Raw genomic sequence first — 7,226 nt, 5'->3', positions numbered from 1 at the left:
TATACCTATAATCTTCCTAACTTGGATTGTTAACTGATACACAATTATGTTTCTAGAAGAAGACCAGAATCCCACAAGATGATTTAAAATGAAAGTTAAATGGATGCAATTTGTGTTTATTTTTGTCTTATTGGAACTAAATACTATAGAATTGCCAGTGTCTATTCCACAGTGATGGTTTGAGGCAAGTAGATATAGTTTCCCTCTAAATAGCTTCTTTGAGGAAAGCATATGGGTTAAGACTGAAATTGTCAAAGGAGAGAAAGCAAGAGAAAAGGTCTTACCATGATCAGGTTCACTTTCATCCACATGTCACTTTCCAAAACTGTGGCCTCTATATTGATCTCCAGAAAAAGGCAAATCAGGAATCAGAAGAAACAGCAAAAATTAGAACATCTCAATGTTGATGAATAACAACAAAAACTTTATACCTTTCTGTAGCATCTTAGAGTTTGCAAAGCATTTCTCAACACATTTTCTTACCCTCAGATGAAAGAAACCAGAATTTTTTTCTTTTTAGATAAATTCCCAACAGTCATCACCCACAATTACACAAAGTTTCTGGCTGATTGTTCTACATAGAAGTTTCAAAGCAATAAATTTATTCACGAGATTGCTTGCCAACTCCCCTTCAATAATATATGCTTGCCTTCAGTTGCTCCAAATTGAGGGCATTGGTTAATTGGGTCTGGACTGAAAATGTTGGGTAAACTGTTTTCTGACACTTCTGCCTGTCTTTAGAACCTAGAACATATATATAGTGCCTGACATATATATATATATATATATATATATATATATATATATATATATATATATATATATATATATCACTCAATAAAAATGGAATGAATAAATGAATACAGCATACATAGAAGCAAGTAGGAATTGAGATAAACAACTTGGAATTCTAAATATCCCACAATGCAACATACCTTATGAGGGATTACAGAGCTGGTTGAAAAGAATCCCACCTTTTCCTTTGTAATTAAATCCTTGGCAGGGCTGTAAGGTGATTGAAGGTGAATATGCAGGTGACTGGCATTCAGTTACTTGGAGTAATTATGAAGCAAATGCATATTTACAAAAGCCATTGATGATACACGTACTTATGGTATGACAGAACACCCGTGCTGATTATAATTTATGAGCAGTACATAGGAAAATATATTTAAAACAATACACTAACTAAGCAGGTTCAGAAAAATTTTCAAGTTTCTGTAAGGGTGTCTCTTGCAACACTGGCTGTGATTTCATCAGATTCTAAGTGTAACTTTCAAATTAGACTGTGATCACGGACCTCTCAAAAGTCTGATGTCATCCATGGCAGATAATTTCACTGTTCTGCAAATGTTTACCTAAAAAACTAAAAATAAAGTATTTTTTACAACTTTGGAAATTATGGTGACAAGATGCCCTCCCAGAATATTAATCATTCTTGTTGAATATCTAAATCTGTTTTTAATCGAGGTGTAGAGAAAATAAATTAATGAAAGGAGGAGACATAACGAGGAACTAAGGAAGGGGGGTGGTTTGGGATCCAGTCCCATTGAGAAATTACTGCACCCTCCCACAATGCACTTCTTGTTGTACCTGTCAGAGATGGAGGGGGGAGAGCTATGGAGACACCTGTCAGGTGTTTATGTAATTATATTATGACTAAGAAAGTAAACTTTATAAGAGAACACTGCTGAAAGTTATTTCAAGAAGGTACAAATCCATCAAGAGAATTTTTTAAATAAAGATGTTAAAAGCTGTTTGGGTAGAAGATACCACTCTTTCTTTATAGTTCCTTTATAGTTAAGCAAAACACCTAGCAACACTCTTCATGTTCCAAGAAGATGGAAAACAAGAGGTCTAATTACAAGATGTTTTAAAAAATAATACTCAAGTAATTTTTTTATTTGTCAACTTGATTGCAAGCTATAAAAAGTGATTAAAATACTTACTGTGCTGTAATTTCTTTATAATTTGGTATTTTTAGAGTCAGATTTCCAAATGATGGCATCTAAGGGACTCTCAGAATTTAAATGCAAAGTTAAAAAGCACTTGTACAACAAAACACGTACTTACCAGTAGCTAGTTCTTATCAATACAAAATGAAACAGATTTTGGTTCTCATCAGGTGATAGGCAGGCAATTATCTCAAAGCAGGGAAAGCTTTGAAAATGTGGCCTTTTTTACCAGGCTTCTAAATGAGCTGGTGACCAGCAGCCATAAGGAATCCTACATCTGGCTGGGCTCACAGACATTCGGGAGCTGAACCACAGGATGCAGTCCTCGATGGGGGCCTGGTACTACAAGGCACTTATAAATGCTGAATCAAGAATGAATGAATGATCAGAGACCATTTTGTGGCTCAGAGACCATTGACCTAGGGAACAAAAGGATTTTGGGAAGCTTCCTATTTGGTTGATTGATACAATATTACAAAACTTATTTGCACATCTAACTTTAATGGCTAAATTTTGAAGTGACCTTGTCCAAAGCAATGGAATCATTACAGTTGCTGCTCCTCAAACTCAAGACCCCACATCCCCTAACTAGACGCTCCTCCCCTCTACAAATATAACAAGTCCCCCACTTGTCTGCAGCCATAAACTCAATTTTTATGCCACAAAATGGACTTTTCCTCCTCCTCCCTTTCTCACCTAATAAGGTAGCTTTGACACAGGAGCCTAAGGGAAAAATTTACAGGGTTGTTCCTCCAGGTGATGAAAGACTGATTCTGTTGTGGGTTCTACCCCTCTGAGAAGACACTGTAGTTCAGTGCTCTCCTGCTTTTTTCTGGCATCTGACACCTCCAGACCATCCAGGAGAGGACCAGATGGAGCTGCTCGACTCTGGGGATGGGGGTAACTGTGGACAAAAGGACAGATGGCTTGGGGTGGGAGTGGATACAAGGCAAGACTTGAAAAGAAGGAGAGAGGATTACTTCTGCAGACATTAAGACCACCAAGCAGGTTTATAATAGGTTGGAATGTATGGCTTGAACTTGAGGTTGCCCAGTTTAGACACTTTCAGATTCTCTCTGGGCACTGTCTATGCCCTCCCTTCCATGATACAGATTGAATTCTAGGACTACATTAAGTTGTCAAAAATATGCAAACTTTCACCAATTTTTGGTTAATTTAATTTTATAAATCAAAATTCAGTGTTCTGTGAAATGAATCTCACAGATACTGCAGTGGGAAGACACAAATGTAATATCAGTAATGCTTTAGACCTGGAGAGAGCTATACCCTGCAGTTTCATAATTTCACATAATCCCACCAACCAAGCTGTGAGGTAGATATTAACAGATGAGAAGACTGAGAGCCAGAGAGGCTCAATGGCTTTCCTAAGCAGGATCACTCAGCCAGCAGACAGCAGGCAGAAGGGCTGACTGGTGAACCGAGCTCCTGGCCCTGAACCCAGGCCTTCTCCTCCAGATCATGATTAATTGCTCTGAGCTGTGCATACAATTCAGCTGTGGCTGATTTTGTTTGTCTGTTTGTTTGTTTGTTTGTTTGTTTGTTTTTGTTTTGGCGGCTTGCCGGTAAGGGGGTCCAAACCCTTGGCCTCGGTGTCATCACACTGCACTCTAACCAGCTTAACTAACTGGTCAGCTCTGTATGGCTGGTTTTTTAAACATTCAACAGGGTGCCACAGAGATCCAATTTGTGTGATTTCCCACTTCTTTAGGAAAAAAAGTACCAGAAAATAACTTTGGTCTTGCTAAGAGTATGAGTAACTTTCCTTCCAGGGGGCAGGTAGATTCCCAGGAATGACTAATGTAGCTATACTCTGAAGGACAGGGGCAGAGTGAGGAGCTGGATTGTCCAGGGAAAGGACCTCTGACAAGTTGCTTAACCTTTTTAAGCCCCAGTTTTCTCATCTGTAAAACTTGGAGGATGCTACTACGTACATCCCGATGCCCTTGTGAGGATTAAATAGGCGTCAAAGCTCTTAGATCTGAACCTGGTACATGGTAAACCCTCTATACTCAGCTTTTAAATAACTTTTTTAAATGTTTTCATTGATGTAGAACCTCATCTTAAATTTAGCAACATCAGGTTACCAGTCAGTCATAAGTGGCCTTATTGCTTTCACTGAGGAAACTATTTAGATATATATTTTTTTATTATTACTTGTAACTCACTGCTAAGTTTTGTCTTAACATTCTTTTGTTTTTATTGACTTATTTTTACAGTTAAGTTCCTAGCAAGTAATATAGGTTTTCATTTGTGAAAAAGAAGCAAAACTGAAAATAAAATTATTTTCATTTTTAAAAAAGTAAATCTATATAAAGAAAATTATTAGGTTAAATAATTGTACAAGGAATACCCCACTGCATCCAAAATCATGGAGCTGTTACAAAGACTGAACTTTGGAAACTGAACTAAGTGCTTCATAAGGTTACTTTCCCTTCTAGTATCCTGTTATTTCACAGTCTACTTATTGGTATTTTAGAAAGATTTTTTGCTAGTGTTTTATAGTATCTAATTACTTGTGGCTAGAAAAATGTAGAAAAAGCTTAAAGGGAAAGGAAGAAATGCTATTTCATTAACCTCTAAAGCAGTACTTCTCAAACTTTAGCATGCTCACAAATTACCTGGGGATCTTAATATGCATATTCTGATTCAGTAGGTCTGGGGTAGGGTCCAAGTATTTGCATTTCTAACAAGCTCCCAGGTGATGCTGATTCTGCTGGTTTGGGGACCACGCTTTGATTAGGCAGGTGCCAGAAGCAAATAGAGAGAGAGTGAGAGAGGAGCTGTGTGATGTGCAGGATAACTGTTATACAATCAAAACATATATGTTCTTAGCTTTAAGATTAGTTACAGTGCCATTTTATTGAAATTAGGAATCTTCAGTAAGACAGGGGCAAAGAAATATGTTTCCCAAATCTCATGAGGCATTTGAGGTATTTGCAAATAATATTTCAGTCTAGCTGGAAATTCTAGGATATTCAACTGAAAAATTCAAAACTAATAAGAGAACTCAGTTGTACAGACATCAATAGAAAAAAATATATAGTTGCCCATCCCTTATCCATGGGGATATGTTCCAAGACCTCAAGTGAACATGGGTAGTACCAAACCCTACATATACTGTTTTTTCCTATACATACATTCATACATACCTATGATAAAGGTATTTATACATTTAATTTGTACATTAGGCACAATAAAAGATAACACCAATAACTAATAATAAAATAGAACAATTATAACAATATGCCAGCACCACTAATCTTGGGCTTTGGGGCCATGATTAAGTAAAATAAGGATCACTTGAACACAAGCACTGTGATACTGTTAACCTGATGACCAGGACAGTTGCTAAGGGACTAACGGGGGTAGCCTGTACAGCATGGAGACGCTGGACAAAGATGATTCGCATCTCAGGGAGGACAGGGCTGGACAGCACAAGATTTCATCACAGTACTCAGAATAGCACACAATTTAAAACTTATGTATTGTTTATTTCTGGAATTTTTCATTTAGTATTTTCATACATAACTGGCTGCAGGTAACTGAAACAGCAGAAGGTGAAACCACAGATAAGTGGAGACTACTGTCATGTATTTCTTACAAGACAGTAAGAAGCAGTTAGAAAATATAACCGTATATGTGTATGGGGACAGGGAGAAGGAGGCAGGAGTTTCATTCACAATAGCAAACAAAAAATACAAAGTACCTAAGGCTTTGCCTAGCCAAAAATATGCAGGAACTATAGGAATAAAATAACAAAATCAGAATTTAATGAAGGCATATCTGCATGCAAAAGAGTGAAGTTGGACCTTTAACTTAAACCATAAACCAAAATTAACTCAGAATGGAGCAGAGACCTAACCATAAGAGCTGCAGCTAAAAGTCTTAGAAGAAAATACAGTGGAAAAGCTTCATGACATTGTATTTGGCAATGATTCCTTTTACATGACACCAAAAGCATGAGCAACAAAAGAAAAAATAGATAAATTACAATCATCAAAATGTAAATACAGCTTCTTGTACGTCAAAGGATTCAATCAAGAGTGAAAAGGCAACCATGGAAGGAGAAAATAGTTACAAATCATCTGTCTGAGAGCAGTTAAAATCCATAGTATATAAACAACTCGACAACAACAAACTGCATTAAAAAAATGGGCAAAAGGACATTTCTCCAAAGAAGGTATACAAATGGCCAGTAAGCACATAAAAAGATGCTCAAATCACTAATCATTAGGGAAATGCAAATTAAATCCACAATAAAATATCACCTCAAGACCATTTGGATGACTACCATCAAAAAAAGAAAGAAAGAAAGAAAAGAATAGAAAATAACAAGTGTTGGCAAGGTTGTGAAGAAACTGCAACTCTTGTGCACTGTTGATAGAATGTAAAATGGTGTAGCCTCTGTGGAAAACATTTTGGCAGTTCTTCAAAAAATTAAACAGAATTACCATATGATCCAGCAATTTTACTTCGGGGTATATACCCAAAAGAATTTTTTTATTTTGTTTTGTTTTTGGGGGTTTTTTTTGTTTGTTTTTGGTTTTGGCAGCTGGCTGGTACAAGGATCCAAACCCTTGAACTTGATCCCAAAAGAATTGAAAACAAGGACTCAAACAGATGTTTGTACACTCATGTTCATAGCAGCATTATTCACAGTAACCAAAAGGTAGGAATAATCCAAGTAGCCACTAATGAATGAATGGATAAAAATGTGGTATATACACACAATGTGTATATTCAGCCTTAAAAAGGAGTGAAATTCTGACACATGCTATAACATGGATGAACTTTGAAAACACTATGCTAAGCAAAATAAGGCAGGCATCAAAAAAAAAATACTGTACGATTCTACTTCTATGAGGTACCTAGAGTAGTCAAATTCATACTAGAAGAAATATACCAGGGGCTGCTGGGAGAGAGGAAAGGGGAGTTATTGTTTATTAGGTGCAGAGTTTCAGTTTGTGATGATGAAAAATTCTGGAAACAGTGGTGATAGCTGCACAATGAAGTGAAGGTACTTAATGCAAATGAATTGTACACTTGAAAATGGTTAAAATTATAAATTTTATTACATATATTTTACCACAATTTAAAAAATGTAAGGAGTGTAGACAAAGATTTGAATAAATGGGCAGATATATCCAGTGTTAGTAAAGTCACAGGGAATGTAACACTTACATATTGGTGAGGGAGGGGTGGAGGAGAGATAAATTGATACAAATTTCTGGAGGACCATGTGACAACACA

This window comes from Cynocephalus volans, chromosome 5, assembly GCF_027409185.1.
Source record: "Cynocephalus volans isolate mCynVol1 chromosome 5, mCynVol1.pri, whole genome shotgun sequence".
Lineage (NCBI taxonomy): Eukaryota > Metazoa > Chordata > Mammalia > Dermoptera > Cynocephalidae > Cynocephalus > Cynocephalus volans.
The sequence above is the reverse complement of the archived record's forward strand: the minus strand, read 5'-3'. Positions refer to the sequence as shown.